The 17,255-nt window shown below is 44.5% G+C and overlaps 1 protein-coding gene across 1 annotated transcript in view; it reads left to right on the top strand.

Moving 5' to 3' along the window:
• LOC147747552 (calcium-activated chloride channel regulator 1-like) overlaps nucleotides 1–17,255 on the top strand; it is a 371,942-nt gene that overhangs the window by 271,380 nt on the left and 83,307 nt on the right. The gene's annotated exons all lie outside the window — the stretch shown is intronic.

Here is a 17,255-nt window from a genome sequence, read left to right on the forward strand (position 1 = left end):
CTCACTGCACCATCCCAGCTCAGAATCTGGCTATATGCAAATCAGTCTGTCCCTGGCCCAGTGCATCATGGGAACAGGGCAGACTAAACTACCAAGCCAATTCTTCACCAGAAAGGAGACAAGCTACCGGGGACCGGTTTCTGGCATTTCAGCCTTCTTCGGCCCGGCTTGCTTGAATCCTGATGGTGCAGTGAGAAAGGGACTCATGTCTGAGTATACCCTGCCACAACTATAGTGGCCTAAAATGATTCAGAAAAGGGGGTGGTGATGAACAGAGTGTCTGAATTAAGCAGACCACTCTTACCCAGTACAAAGATCAGGGCTTGATCCATCACCGTTATTTATCTCACTGCACCATCCCAGCTCAGAATCTGGCTATATGCAAATCAGTCTGTCCCTGGCCCAGTGCATCATGGGAACAGGGCAGACTAAACTACCAAGCCAATTCTTCACCAGAAAGGAGACAAGCTACCGGGGACCGGTTTCTGGCATTTCAGCCTTCTTCGGCCCGGCTTGCTTGAATCCTGATGGTGCAGTGAGAAAGGGTCTCATGTCTGAGTATACCCTGCCACACCTATAGTGGCCTAAAATGATTCAGAAAAGGGGGTGGTGATGAACAGAGTGTCTGAATTAAGCAGACCACTCTTACCCAGTCCAAAGGTCAGGGCTTGATCCATCACCGTTATTTATCTCACTGCACCATCCCAGCTCAGAATCTGGCTATATGCAAATCAGTCTGTCCCTGGCCCAGTGCATCATGGGAACAGGGCAGACTAAACTACCAAGCCAATTCTTCACCAGAAAGGAGACAAGCTACCGGGGACCGGTTTCCGGCATTTCAGCCTTCTTCGGCCCGGCTTGCTTGAATCCTGATGGTGCAGTGAGAAAGGGACCCATGTCTGAATATACCCTGCCACACCTATAGTGGCCTAAAATGATTCAGAAAAGGGGGTGGTGATGAACAGAGTGTCTGAATTAAGCAGACCACTCTTACCCAGTCCAAAGATCAGGGCTTGATCCATCACCGTTATTTATCTCACTGCACCATCCCAGCTCAGAATCTGGCTATATGCAAATCAGTCTGTCCCTGGCCCAGTGCATCATGGGAACAGGGCAGACTAAACTACCAAGCCAATTCTTCACCAGAAAGGAGACAAGCTACCGGGGACCGGTTTCTGGCATTTCAGCCTTCTTCGGCCCGGCTTGCTTGAATCCTGATGGTGCAGTGAGAAAGGGACTCATGTATGAGTATACCCTGCCACACCTATAGTGGCCTAAAATGATTCAGAAAAGGGGGTGGTGATGAACAGAGTGTCTGAATTAAGCAGACCACTCTTACCCAGTCCAAAGATCAGGGCTTGATCCATCACCGTTATTTATCTCACTGCACCATCCCAGCTCAGAATCTGGCTATATGCAAATCAGTCTGTCCCTGGCCCAGTGCATCATGGGAACAGGGCAGACTAAACTACCAAGCCAATTCTTCACCAGAAAGGAGACAAGCTACCGGGGACCAGTTTCTGGCATTTCAGCCTTCTTCGGCCCGGCTTGCTTGAATCCTGATGGTGCAGTGAGAAAGGGACTCATGTCTGAGTATACCCTGCCACACCTATTGTGGCCTAAAATGATTCAGAAAAGGGGCTGGTGATGAACAGAGTGTCTGAATTAAGCAGACCACTCTTACCCAGTCCAAAGATCAGGGCTTGATCCATCACCGTTATTTATCTCACTGCACCATCCCAGCTCAGAATCTGGCTATATGCAAATCAGTCTGTCCCTGGCCCAGTGCATCATGGGAACAGGGCAGACTAAACTACCAAGCCAATTCTTCACCAGAAAGGAGACAAGCTACCGGGGACCGGTTTCTGGCATTTCAGCCTTCTTCGGCCCGGCTTGCTTGAATCCTGATGGTACAGTGAGAAAGGGACTCATGTCTGAGTATACCCTGCCACACCTATAGTGGCCTAAAATGATTCAGAAAAGGGGGTGATGATGAACAGAGTGTCTGAATTAAGCAGACCACTCTTACCCAGTCCAAAGATCAGGGCTTGATCCATCACCGTTATTTATCTCACTGCACCATCCCAGCTCAGAATCTGGCTATATGCAAATCAGTCTGTCCCTGGCCCAGTGCATCATGGGAACAGGGCAGACTAAACTACCAAGCCAATTCTTCACCAGAAAGGAGACAAGCTACCGGGGACCGGTTTCTGGCATTTCAGCCTTCTTCGGCCCGGCTTGCTTGAATCCTGATGGTGCAGTGAGAAAGGGACTCATGTCTGAGTATACCCTGCCACACCTATAGTGGCCTAAAATGATTCAGAAAAGGGGGTGGTGATGAACAGAGTGTCTGAATTAAGCAGACCACTCTTACCCAGTCCAAAGATCAGGGCTTGATCCATCACCGTTATTTATCTCACTGCACCATCCCAGCTCAGAATCTGGCTATATGCAAATCAGTCTGTCCCTGGCCCAGTGCATCATGGGAACAGGGCAGACTAAACTACCAAGCCAATTCTTCACCAGAAAGGAGACAAGCTACCGGGGACCGGTTTCTGGCATTTCAGCCTTCTTCGGCCCGGCTTGCTTGAATCCTGATGGTGCAGTGAGAAAGGGACTCATGTCTGAGTATACCCTGCCACACCTATAGTGGCCTAAAATGATTCAGAAAAGGGGGTGGTGATGAACAGAGTGTCTGAATTAAGCAGACCACTCTTACCCAGTCCAAAGATCAGGGCTTGATCCATCACCGTTATTTATCTCACTGCACCATCCCAGCTCAGAATCTGGCTATATGCAAATCAGTCTGTCTCTGGCCCAGTGCATCATGGGAACAGGGCAGACTAAACTACCAAGCCAATTCTTCACCAGAAAGGAGACAAGCTACCGGGAACCGGTTTCTGGCATTTCAGCCTTCTTCGGCCCGGCTTGCTTGAATCCTGATGGTGCAGTGAGAAAGGGACTCATGTCTGAGTATACCCTGCCACACCTATAGTGGCCTAAAATGATTCAGAAAAGGGGGTGGTGATGAACAGAGTGTCTGAATTAAGCAGACCACTCTTACCCAGTCTAAAGATCAGGGCTTGATCCATCACCGTTATTTATCTCACTGCACCATCCCAGCTCAGAATCTGGCTATATGCAAATCAGTCTGTCCCTGGCCCAGTGCATCATGGGAACAGGGCAGACTAAACTACCAAGCCAATTCTTCACCAGAAAGGAGACAAGCTACCGGGGACCGGTTTCTGGCATTTCAGCCTTCTTCGGCCCGGCTTGCTTGAATCCTGATGGTGCAGTGAGAAAGGGACTCATGTCTGAGTATACCCTGCCACACCTATAGTGGCCTAAAATGATTCAGAAAAGGGGGTGGTGATGAACAGAGTGTCTGAATTAAGCAGACCACTCTTACCCAGTCCAAAGATCAGGGCTTGATCCATCACCGTTATTTATCTCACTGCACCATCCCAGCTCAGAATCTGGCTATATGCAAATCAGTCTGTCCCTGGCCCAGTGCATCATGGGAACAGGGCAGACTAAACTACCAAGCCAATTCTTCACCAGAAAGGAGACAAGCTACCGGGGACCGGTTTCTGGCATTTCAGCCTTCTTCAGCCCGGCTTGCTTGAATCCTGATGGTGCAGTGAGAAAGGGACTCATGTCTGAGTATACCCTGCCACACCTATAGTGGCCTAAAATGATTCAGAAAAGGGGGTGGTGATGAACAGAGTGTCTGAATTAAGCAGACCACTCTTACCCAGTCCAAAGATCAGGGCTTGATCCATCACCGTTATTTATCTCACTGCACCATCCCAGCTCAGAATCTGGCTATATGCAAATCAGGGTATACTCAGATGTGAGTCCCTAGCTTATTGCACCATCAGGATTCAAGCAAGCCGAGCCGAAGACGGCTGAAATGCCAGAAACCGGTCCCCGGTAGCTTGTTTCCTTCCCAGTATAAGAATTGGCTTGGTAGTTTGGTCTGCCCTGTTCCCATGATGCACTGGGCCAGGGTCAGACTAATTTGCATATAGCCAAGTTCTGAGCTGGGATGGTGCAGTGAGCTGAAAAACGGTGATGGATCAAGCCCTGATCCTTGCACTGGGTAAGAGTGGTCTGCTTAATTCAGACACTCTGTTCATCACCACCCCCTTTTCTGACTAATTTTTGTCCACCATAAGCGTGGAAGGGTATACTCAGATGTGAGTCCCTAGCTCATTGCACCATCAGGATTCAAGCAAGCCGGGCCGAAGACGGCTGAAATGCCAGAAACCGGTCCCCGGTAGCTTGTTTCCTTCCCAGTATAAGAATTGGCTTGGTAGTTTGGTCTGCCCTGTTCCCATGATGCACTGGGCCAGGGTCAGACTAATTTGCATATAGCCAAGTTCTGAGCTGGGATGGTGCAGTGAGCTGAAAAACGGTGATGGATCAAGCCCTGATCCTTGCACTGGGTAAGAGTGGTCTGCTTAATTCAGACACTCTGTTCATCACCACCCCCTTTTCTGCCTATTGGACCACCTGCCAGACAGTCTTCATTTTCTGGAAAGTTTCCCGTAGGTTCCTTTGCCTCTTTGTCACTCATAGCAGACTGCGCTTCACATATGTCATTCAGAGCTGCAGCTGGTACCATTTTGAGTCAGGAATTGCTAGAGAAGCCCTGTTTTCCCTCTTTTCCATATACCTCATCACGGCTGAACTGAGAAAGCAAATCAGTGCCTGGCAATTAAGTCAGAAACCTGCTGCTGCTATTATTAGAAGTGGCTGATATCACAGCACAGCTGCAAAACCAGCCCCTACTTACACAAATGGCCAGGATTTTTCCAAAGTGTCACACATGACTGTGGCCAATTAATATAATTGTGTGGATCCCCAAATGGTAGAATGAAACACAGATGGAACCTGGGTGACACCCTCGTGGAGTAGAAGCTGAGCTTCACAATGCCCTAGCAGCGACCGTTAGAGAAGCCCTGTCCGGTCTGTGCAAAAACGGTGCCTGAGCTGTGGAAATTGCAGAGGCCAGGAGCGAGGCCATGGGCTCTGAGGAAGCTGGGGAGAGCCGGATCGCCGCCAACTGCCGCCTTCCCTCTATATGTCGTATCACAGACGTAACTCACCCAACCCTGGCGAGGGGAGCGCATGAGCTGAACGACCTCCTGCAACTGAGAGCAGGGCGGGCTGGAGTGAGCCAGGAGACTGCAGAGCACCGCCATCCGCTAGCTGACGCTGGAGATGGAAGGTGCCAGGCCTTTGGGGAGTGAGCAGCAAGCTACTGGGAGCCCCAGGTAGTGGACACCGACGTCCTTCCCAGAGAGTGGGCCAGTGCGCAACCTGAGGTACCATTCCATGCTACCGTAGGTGTATTAGCCACCAAAGGGGGAACCAGAGCAATCTCTCATAGACATATACACAGTAGCTATCCCCATAGAGCCTGATCAGTGGCAAGATTGAAATACGGGCACACTGACGATGGGGCCGAGGAGAGGAGCAAGGTACCCCATTAAATCGGTCCATCAAGAATCAGCCACCCTACACCCTACAGCCCCTAGGGGAGAAGCGCTATAAACTCGGCCCCCTGCTCCTTCTCTTGGGTGATGATAAGGGGCAGTCCTTTCCAGCTGTAGAACTTACAGGGAAGAGTAGAGAGCCAACTCACCTGACCACAATCGTCACAGCCACAGCCCACAGCCGCAGCACTACCTCACTATTGTTGCTGGGAGGTATGAAACTACACCTCCCAGCGTGCTTAGCGGCAGAGACGCCACAAAGAAGGGAAGGACGCACCTGGAGGCACTTTAAAATATGCACAGGTCGTGCCTGGGCCAAGGGCTGGCCCTACTGCACCCGTCTGCGACTGGACGAGACTGGGCTGGCCACCCCCCTTTAAGAAAGCATAGGAAAACTGTGGAAAACACAGTAAGTGCTCTATTATTGCTGATAAAGGTTGCTCTGACCCCGTGTTGTGACATTGGTGACAATGGTTGCTGTGTTAGGGATACATCCTTTACAACGCAACTTTTACCATGCAGTGCTTTTACATCGCAACTTTTACAACGCAAACCATTACAACGCATTGCGCTGGGGGGTGCTCTAGGATAGGGAATATATTTAATTTACTATCCAACACCTTCCCTACTATCCACGGGGACTGGAGTTGGAATAGTAAATTAAACTATTCACTATCCAGCACCCCTCAACACTATGTGTTGTAAAGGCATGCTTTGTAAAAGTTGCGATGTAAAAGCATGCGATGTAAAAGTATGCGTTGTAATGTCATACATCCGCTGTGTTATTACCATGGGGAAACATACCACATCACAACCAGCACGACCTATAACTGCCAGTATTGACAGTTTCCTTCAAAGGGCCGTCAGTATTGTTTTAAGTGAGATTGAGCTCACTGAGCAGCGTCTGTCTATGGGTATTGAGGGTCGGGCAGACCTTGCAATTTTCAGTGGTACATTACCAGAGTATACTGGAGACGTGCCCCAACCGCAGCTGGAGGGAAGTGGAATTCATCAATCCCCAAGTGTTTTTGGGAGCACAAGAGGGCAAGACATAATTGAGGAAGCAGTCACACAACTTGAAACCAATATTGTGACTACGGTAGGAATCCCAGCTGTTAAACTGGGAAATCAATCAGTAGCAAAAGGAAGCAGCCTACCCGCAGCGCTTCGGCCCATAGTCAAACACGCCTCTCCACCTGGATACAGCAATCACCAGGTATTGGCAGAGCTGAAGCCCCTGCCCTCCTGTGCCTGCTAAGACTGTGAAATTGTGTTGTTCTATTAGTACACAGACTGAAACTATATGTATCCTTGGGAACTTTGGGGACATTGTTGCCAATATTCTTGCAGCATTGGTGACCAAACAAATTACATAAGTTTTTGATAAAAGGTTTGTCCAGTTACATAGCCGCCTAGATAACCTGGCTACTCTTATAGGGGAGCTGGTCTACTGAAGGAAAATATACAAAGTATGGTTGCTAACAAGGTTGATGGAAACAGGGTTGTTGATAGCGTAGGCTCTGGAATGAATCTTTTAGATCCCGAAACTGTGTTGCCAACTGTCAGAGCTCCTGACCCCACAATCAGCCCTTGCTCGACATAGGATCAACCCAGGGGGTGTCCTCAATTGCCTATAGATATAAATGGTGTTAACAGGTTAAACAAGCCTAGCGGCTCAAATCAGAACAGGCAGTTTAGTACCATCTGTATTAGTGCCCCTGCCCACCCTGTTATCAATTGCCCATTGGGAAATCAGGATGTCCTGAGCCTGTCGCCCGCTGCTTGCCCTTATATGTTGGTGTTGGCAGGAGTACCTAATTTAAAGAGGGATCAGCATGAATCATGGGATAAGCTACGCAATAAATGCCCGGATTGGCTATCAATGGATAGAAGGTTCAACCTATTAAAAATAAAGAATATTATTATGGCATGCAGGGTGGGATGAGTCGGTGCATCTACAAATAATATCGATGGGGACTGTATTGTAATACATTTTCGCAGACCTTCATTGGTGAGACACCTATTGAGGGATTGCGAGTTTACTTCACCTAATAGCACTAATATATGCTCACTACCCCTTGGTTATTTTTATAAACCAAGCTATGCCCCTTCCACCAACAAGTCGTCTTTTAATGACTACCTCTAATAGGTTCGAGGCCCTGTCTGGGTTAGATACCCTAGACTGACTATCAACTTTTGGGGATAATACTGATCCCTTCACTAGGCCACCCCAAGCCTTGCCAGAAACCGAGTGCTACTACCCAAAATTCACTTATCCTCCCTGTGAAAATGAAACACCCGGCTTGCTCAAACCACCGTATTTTAAGCTGGAATGTTGCAGGGTTGCATTTAAAACTCCATAAGTCAGACTGGGTACAATTTATTAAGACCCAGACATTCTTTTATTTCAGGAAACATGGGCCACCCAAGATCTGTATATTGAGGGGTTTGAATGCCATAATATCTTAGCAACAATCCCCAAGCAGGTTTGACCATCTGGGAGCTTATCAATCTGAGTCAATATCAAGGGGGATACATAAAAACTGTACATACAAAAAGCAACAACTTTCAGGGCATACTATTTAATAGGGGCATTTCCCTTTGGAGAATTCATTTTTATAACAATGATTTTCTTTCCCTTCAAAATATGCATTTTATAAATTTGTTTAATTTTATTGCATCTGTCAGAAAATCCAAAGACTCTTTTAAGTCAATAGGAATCTGTCTAGGGGGGTGATTTTAATTCTAAGCTTTTTCACTCAGGGTCAAGTGAATACTCATATAGCAGCAGACAAATATGCAATAGGGGTAGAGAGCTAATGGACCACTTAAACACCCAAAATTAAATTAATGTCATGGAAATAGCTGCAATTACTAAAGATAATACCCCCCCGAACCAACATTTAGAGGGAGTGGATGTTCATCTACAATCGATTACCTTTTTATCTCCCGCGTTTTAGAAGCAAGCTTGCTTAAAGCTGACATTATGGCCACAACCTTTGGGGACCACAATCCAATGCAAATAACATTACGAATGCCCCAGTTCCGACGCCTCAGACAGAATGTGGTGCTAGGGACCTATCACCATAGACAGATAACCTTAGACTGGTCTGGCGAGGCGTTTATAACACAGACCTATTCAGTTCTATGTTTAGGGACAACATAAATCTTAATAATATCTGTTTAGAGACCCTGGATCCACACCCTGAGGCTATCAGTGCTTTCACCAAACTCGGTGAAGCCCTTAAATCCTTGCTGTCAAACCTATTTCTACAGTCCAGTGTATATCTAGATGGTTTAACCAGGAGTGCTCCATTGCCAACAGGAAGCTTTGCAAGGCCCTATCTCAAAATTCTAGGTGTAACGATCTGGTCAAGTCATTAAGGCTGATATACAAGTGGGCTATTGTCAATAGGAAAGAACAGTTATTAAGAGAACACTAGGAAACACTCATTAATGCTGCCAGCTTAAATATTGGGAATATATTTTGGACTACCATCAAAGAGTTAAGATCCATGGGACAACCCTTATCTCCCATTAGCTGCAACATAATGAGCGCTACCTGGGAGAGTCATTTCTCCACTATTTACGAAGCGTCTGCCTTCTAACTTGACCCCTTCATTAATAGGATGCCACCAGGTGTCTCGATATCGATAAATGAGTTTGAGGAGGCTATATATCAGAGTGCGGGCAATAAAGCCCCTGGATCTGATGGGCTGCCCATCGATCTTATTAAATAAAAAACAGATTTTTGGGCCCCACTGTTGCTAAACATTTTTAACAATCTAACTAATGCCCCTATGCCTAAGACCTGGTCCACTAGCACAATCGTTCCCATTTTTAAAAAGGGTGACCGTACACAACCTAGTTGCTATAGACCAATCCCCCTCAGGGATAACACTCTTAAAGTTTTAGGCAGAGTTTTGTATACAAACATCTTAACTTGGACAGAAGAGAATCAGATTTTAGAACAATGCCAACTAGGTCTCAGGGGCAAAGTTGGCACGAATGAGCAATGTTTTTATCTTAATTTGATCATAGAGAAGTACACTATTGCACAGCACTCGCCACTTTATTTAGCTTTTATGGACTTGTCCTCAGCTTTCGATTTTGGCAGTAGGTCCCGTCTATGGTGCATCCTTTTAGAATATGGACTGGATGAGGCCCTTGTTCACTTTTTAGACTATCTCCACACGGACCTAAAAGCGTGGGTGAGGATTGGTGGTGGGGGAAAAGTTTCCAATGACATCAGTGCAGGTAGAGGGGTTAGAAAGGGGTGTGTTCTTGCCCCCTCCTATTTATCATATATATAAACAACTTACATAAATCACGGTACTTGGTGTGAACACCTGGCATACTGCAAAAGTAAGTTCTCGAGGGCCTTTAACTCAATCCTCAGTCTTCCCCGCCTAAAGGATCGGGGACAATTCAAGCCACTTTAAAGATTTTTAAATCTCAGTGCATACCAATAGCTACCTATGGGGCAGAGGTATGGGGTATTGCGAATTGGTCTTGCGTCCAATTAGAGGAAAATAGATTTTGTAGAAAACTCTTGGGCGCTTCAATCTCCACCCCTCTGTACATATGTCATCGCAAACTGAAATTCGGATATATTGAAGACTTCATAAGGGCCCGCACGGCACTATTTTGGCTAGCCGTAATTAAGAATACAGAGGCTTCTCTCACAAGGGGCATAATAGATGATTGTCTTCGTTGTGAGAAAGGGATGGACATTCCATGGATTGCTGGGGTAGTCAAGAGTTTGGAGACCCCCAATTTTGGTAGACTGTTTGTCAATCGGAACACAGCTGTAACTATGGACAAAAAAGTTTAAAAGACAGCACTGTACGTACTTTACAGCGCGGAAAGACTAGAAAGGGAATTGAAGACACAAACTGTGGCTAAATTTATATCCATTGAATACCCTCAGCTTTGTCGTCCAAGGTATATTCCACTACCGATGTCCCAATGGGAGAGAGGCCTCCTCTTCCGTCTAAGAACTGGGACAGCAAGATATTTGCTTTTTTTTCCTTATGGGAACACAAAATGTGACTCCCTGCCATGTCCATGTGATGGTCACAGTGGCCAAATACTTTTTATTTTTCTGTAAATATTATATGAAATATACAAAATGGCTGTTGATTCCGTACTTCAATAAATTGTTACCCATTAAATTAACAGATGCTTTTGACTGTATACTTAAATTGGACAATGTTGAATTGATCTTGGGCTTTGGCACCTTCTTGAGAGTAGCTACAGGTGCACGGAAATCTATGCGTGACCTATGATGTAATTTGTATTTTATTATTCACAATATGCACTTTACCCACGTTTGCTGGGTTTGTTACATCATGGATTGGACATTTCTATTTAATTATTTTTCTAATATGTTTTAGCTTGTACATGTTTTACTTTTATGGATACAGTGCTACCAGAAGAACTATTTTCAATTGGTTTGGATGACTTGGTAATCTAGCTCTCGGAAACCATCTTCTCAGGCTTAGTGGTAGAAGGGAGCATAAACGAGCAAAAAGAGGCCTCAGAGTGTCTATGAAGTTGTGGGGGCAGGCCTCTTTCTCTGCAGTCTTCTTTGCCATAACTATTTCTTGCCTTTTTTGTGGGTTTCTACTTATTACATTTTTATTGTTTTAACAGTAGCTTCATCTTTGCAGTTATTGTATGTTAGCTATATCACTACATGCATTGTTATAGAAGAAAACCTTGCTTCTTGACAGAGGCGTACACCAGTGAATAAGGGATTCTTTGAAGAAACCAATTTACTATTTTGGCTCAAAGGAGTTCAAATACAGCTTTCCACCAGTAGTGAGTACTCGCTCCCATAATTTAGCAATCACCTTTCTTACATTACGGTGCTCACAAGCTTTAATTTAAGTAGCATTCATGAAACTCAATGCAAATTGGAGATTTCTGTACCCATTCCCTAGGTGTTATGCCTACTCATGAGGTTTCTTTGTAGCCATACAAGCCAGAGGAGTATGTGTAGGGGAAATGAGAAAAAAAAGAAAAAAGGAAAATGCGCACATCAAAATGGTAAATTCTTCATTTATATGCTCCTATATGTTACTCTAGTTATGGTTAGTTCTTCTTTTCCTGCATGCATCCATTTATTCATTTAGATTGATATATTTGTGACATGAGTTAGCTGATCTCAATTTGTTCATTGCATTCTTTCTTATGATCAGTCATGTTTATTTTGGATAAGAAATTGGAATATTAGTTGAAAACCCATCCTAATAATAATCACAATTCTTGCCAGGGTGAACCACTATAGTTCCTAAATAAAACTGTTCTTAACCCTCTGGTAGCTTGGCACAAAGCAGGCAGGCTTAACTTAGAGGCAATGTGCAAAGTATTTATGCAGTACTCACAGAGTAATAAAGTGAAAACATAACACAAGAACAATCTTAAACCGCTTTAGAAGAATAGAGAGTATTTTAATGAGTAAATATTGCCAAAACTACAAACATACAATAAGTAGAATCAGATTTATTCATTTTTAAAGTTTAGCTGAAGTAAAAAATAACTGCAAAAAGCACAAAGCACCAACTGTGCTAGACTGTGTCAAAGTCAAGCATTAAGGCAATCCACTATAGTTCACCAGTCAGATACATGGATCAGGTTTGTCCAGGTGCAAAGTTCACCTTCTGACTTTGAAACATTAATTGGATTAAAAGGGGCAGTCATTGAATTGTTGATATGGGAAACTTGAAGCTGCATCCACATCAGGGCTCGATGATGCTGGGTTGCTGAAGAGCGAGTTCCAGGTGCAGTCATCATTAAAGGTGGGAAAATTTCGAACAGTCCAAAGACCATGCACGGGAAGGCCTTAATGTCACCAGGATGCTGCTTAGCATCAGTGCAAATTAAGCCTTCTGTGTTCAGATGTTGATTTTTTTCTAGCACCCAGATGTACTTCAGTGGGGCAAACAAGAAAGCTTAGACTAACCTGGAATTCAATGTCAATAGCAGCAGTGTCATCAGAGATCCCGGACCCCATAGATTCTCTAGCAAGAAAGTTGGCAAAAAGTCCCAAATCTTGCAGTTTATGGCCAGGTGGAGTACACTCCAAATCGTAAAAAAAGAGACGTGTTCTGGATATTCTCCCTCGGTACTTTCTATCATGGATTAAACAATGATTTACCCTGGGAGAATGCCATTACATAAATGACCTGCTCTCAATAGCTTTTTGCGCTTTCGGTATATCTTGATATAATAAATTTGGCTGATTGTTATCCGGTCTTATTTTGGTCCATAGTCGCCACTTATATTTTTTGATATGGTGCAGCCATTGGCCACTGTCTAGCTTTTATCTTAGTGACAAGCGACTGCCATTTAGACTGTTCTGTATGTCACTATATATCCTCACGTATTATCTTTTTCCCATTGCCTTCATTAGTTACCTCTTTTCCCTTTAAGAACTGGTTAGACCCACCCACTTGGCCAATCACAGTCTTGCTTATATAGCCCAACCGGCAACAACCTTCCATCTGTTGCTGCCGGTTCATGTAGAAGTTCGCAATAGAATGCAGGAGGCTCTTCTAGCCCCTTTCTAAAGTATGTACTCCTTGCGGTTGCCTAGCTTCACATTTTGATTCTTTTTCTCCCGTAATTCATTCAAACTAGTTTCTTATCTATTCTCTAAATATTTTGCTCTTTTAGTAACGGGAGCTTGTTTATTTTATCCGACACGCTCCGCCATTCTAAGTACTATACCCCAGCGAGCACGTCAACATTCACGGACTGCATCGCTTCGTGTGGACGTACCCGAGCACCATTGATATCATATCAGCTCAGGTATTACCGCGCAATTTATTTCTTTTTTCTTTCGCCAGTTTGCATATCAGCCTTATCAATTCAGGCATTTATACTCTGTATTATCATTATAGGTTTCCTGCAGCGTTTTTATTTAAGAGCCTCGACCCGGTTTCAAACGACTGTTGTCGTTTTTTATCTTTAACGTCACCATATCTGGGTCGTCCTTACAGGTATCTTTATGTTTAATTTATCCCTATGTTGTTCGTGTATTATATATCATGCAGTTTTGTTGCCTCAATACACATATATCTTTCCTGTTGCAGTTTTTTTCTGTAAAGAGCTTGCATCCATTCCTCGCATTTATTCTTATGAAAACAGCTACATAATTTTACCTCTGGCCCGACATCTACCAGGTAATACTAGTTATGCTCTCTTCTAGCCTTCATGACTAGAGCTTCACCTTGAACTGCCGTTTAATGCAATTATAGCAATACATTGCTCCCTATATCAGATATTAATCATTAGATTTTGTTATTTTCAGTCAGTTCTAGTGTTACCCAAATATCTTGCTGGTCACCATTCATTTAATCCATGATCAACGTTCGATATCACTTTTAAATTCCTTCATCGGTAAGAAGTTTCTCTATTTAGAAATTTGTTGATTATAAATGTGTTACAAACTGGCATTCATGCTTTCAAACTTTATCTAACTATAATTATTTTTCAACTCTGACCAATATCATTATAGATGTCAGAAAAGATATCCCATATCGATCCCTAACTCTAAAGATCTTAAGACCTAATTCATTGTTAAATTGTTCATTCAAACAAGTAATAAGTACATTTCTTTACTAAGCCACCCCCCACCCTTGTTTTAACACCCCCTCTTTTATAAATACAAATAGGTGTTCAATATCTCAAATAAGATGATCATCTGTATCTGTTCGCTCTATCTATTTTCTTTTCCTTTTTCTTCTCGTCTTTATTCTTGAATATCCCTCCTTAGTTTCGTGTTAAAAGATGTATTGTACTGTAATTCATGTGTAATTGTATGTATTTTTATACTATTGCATTGTTGTCCATGTTTTTTACACCATCACAACAAGTATATACTAAATATCATATGTAACAGCGGCTGTTCTCAATATTGCTACCATGTATTAGGCAATGTTTGTTGCAATGATTTGTATGCTTTATATGCACTTTATATTTTATTGTATCAGCTTTTATAAATATTGTTCACTTAATTTTTAGATTCATTATCGTAGATGGTACTTTCCTGATGAAGACACTCCTGTGTCAAAACCCGTCGAAGAAAACCGTCTCCTCTCTATATTGATTTGTATTTTACGAATTATGCTGATCACACTGTTTTATTTCTATGTATAGAGATATTTCCCGTTTTTTTTTATCTAACAAAAAAAATATCATGAATTTTTTTAATCATATTTTTATGAAATTTAATGAATTTGACTAATTTTGCAATTTTAAGTGCATAATTGCTTTCCTTGGTTGCTCACATTGCCGCTCACTTTGCCTTGACTGGGCTTGTTACTTGTCACAAATTGTCTTACCCTGACCCAGGAATCTGATCTATTACCAGGGGGTCCCTGTTATTTGCAAGGGAGTACACTCTAACACCAGCCAAGGGTCCAGGGCATGGAGGGCAACACTTAAGGGTAAGAACTCACTCCAATAGTAGCTGGAAGCTGGGTCCAGGACATATCCATTTGGTTCTGGTCAGCTGGGCAGTTGCAGGGGAAGGGTCTCTGGAAGCTTGTTGTATCCCTATAGTTCATACAGGAGGTCAACCAACTGATCCTTGGACTCACTTCTGGGGTCCTGTGTTAAAGACAAACAAGCCTATGTCTTCCTTCCTGTCCTTTAGACAGCATGGCAGACCATTCTCTAATTCTTTGCAGGTCCAGAAGTGCTCTGAGAAGGGTACTGGAAATGACACTTTTATGCCCAAAGCCAGACTATCGGTTGGGGAAGCACATGGCCACTCCGCAACTAATGGAATAAAAGTTCTTCGGTGTGATCTTAGCAACTAAAGCAGCACTTCCTGTGTTTGTTTCAAATACTCTTTCCCACAGCCCTCCCACCTAAATCCATTATGGCAGATTCTCTCCCCTGGTCAGAACTCCCTGTGGTCACCCAGAGGAGTGGTTATGGTAATGAGCAAACCCTCCCTTCTGGTCACTCAACCGAGTTAACCAGCAAGACAAAAGGTAGACAGACCCAGGTGTGAGCTACATTTGACAGTGACAGGGTGGGCATCCTTTGAAATTCAGGAAGGTTCTGTGCACTGCCCGAGGCCATCCTGCTCTAGGAAGAAAAACACCTCCCAAAACCCAAGCCTTTTATCCACTAGATGGGACCAATCCATATCTCATCAACGAGGAGCCATCAGCAGTCAGGTGACACTAAATAAATACTAGTGGAAATGCCTTTTTGACTTAGGACCTAATTAAGGGCCGATTATGATGGCAGACGGACCTGAGTCCGTCCGCCACCATAGAGTAGGAGGGAACCTCCGCATTGCCTGCGGAGTTCCCTCCTGTGCAATTAGGAAGTGACTGCCACAGTGGAGAAGTGTGGCTCAGGGGTTAGAGGCGGCAGACCTGGAGCTTGAGTTCGGCCCTGGACCAGGGTTCAATTCCCCGCCTCGGCGGGTCTTGGGCTCAAAAATTCCACGGACTCGTTAATTCTCGCTCCGGTGCCTTCTCGACTCACGGGTTCACACTCTGCGACTCTGGGCAATAGCTTGCTTAATCTCCACAACGGCCCCTCGCGGCGGGATGCCTGACTTTCACCTTGTGGATACCCGCTGGGGCTATCACACAGGGGAATATCAGGACGGGTTCCCTAAGCAAGCGCCGGGACACCCACTGCGGGTAGCTGTGCGCTATATAAGCTCAACTACATACATACAAGCTCAACTACATCCTCAATCTTTAACATTGCGGCGGGTGTTAAAAATGCATGCACAGAATTTACGTGCACAAAGCAGCAGGCACCGCGCGGTGCCTGCCGCTTTGTCCACGCAAATGCAGGGGGGTACCATAGGTACCCCCCATGTGCACCGCCCACCCCCCCCTTCACCCAGGGGGCCCGCAACGGGCCCCCGAAGTGAAGCTCCGTATGCTTTTCCACAGCGGAAAAGCCGCCGTGGAAAAGCATACTTTGTACTCCATCCTAATATGGATGGCGGTGTCTGATAGACACCGCCAGCCATGTTAATGCTTTTCCGCCATGGTCGCCTTCCGACCGTGGCGGAAAAGCGGAGGACAGATTGTAAGACCCATCAGCCATCGTAATTTGGCGGTGGGTCTTTCAAGCCTCCGCAGCGTTTTTCCCGCATCCTCCTGGCCGGCGGTGGCTTCCGCCGGCCCGGAGGATGCGGGAAATCCGCCATCGTAATGACCCCCTAAGTGTTGGTCGGTTAATTCCAACCCATGCTTCAAACTCCTGCTTACGCATGGGTCAGAATTATAGGTGTAAAGGTATTTAACACATCTGATAGATATCAGGTAGATTAAATAACTCAGCCTTCATTTTGGCAGGTCAAACCTGTTGAGATTAAATGGGAGAAAAGCATACAGTATTTACCATAATATGCAGATTTTGGGCACTAAACACCACAATCTGCATGTTATTCCCAACAAACTCGTAAAAGGTGCTATTTATCTCAGCCAATAAATAATGCATCCTGTGGTATTGTTATTTGTCAGTGGTGATAATTAGGAACTATACTCTTAATCGGGGCCAAATTCAGGAAAATGACAACTTTCAAAGTGCCATTTCTAAAATAGTAATATAAAATCTGACCTAAACAATAAATTGGATTATACATTTCTAAAAGAATGAGTCCTTAAATCAGTTTCAGGCTGCTCCCAAACCGAAATTAAACATTATAAACATTATATATTGTTATATGTAACCCACTGTTTTCATATGCATGTCCTACTTTCGAAA

This window comes from Lissotriton vulgaris, chromosome 1_1 (assembly GCF_964263255.1).
Source record: "Lissotriton vulgaris chromosome 1_1, aLisVul1.2, whole genome shotgun sequence".
Classification (NCBI taxonomy): Eukaryota; Metazoa; Chordata; class Amphibia; order Caudata; family Salamandridae; genus Lissotriton; species Lissotriton vulgaris.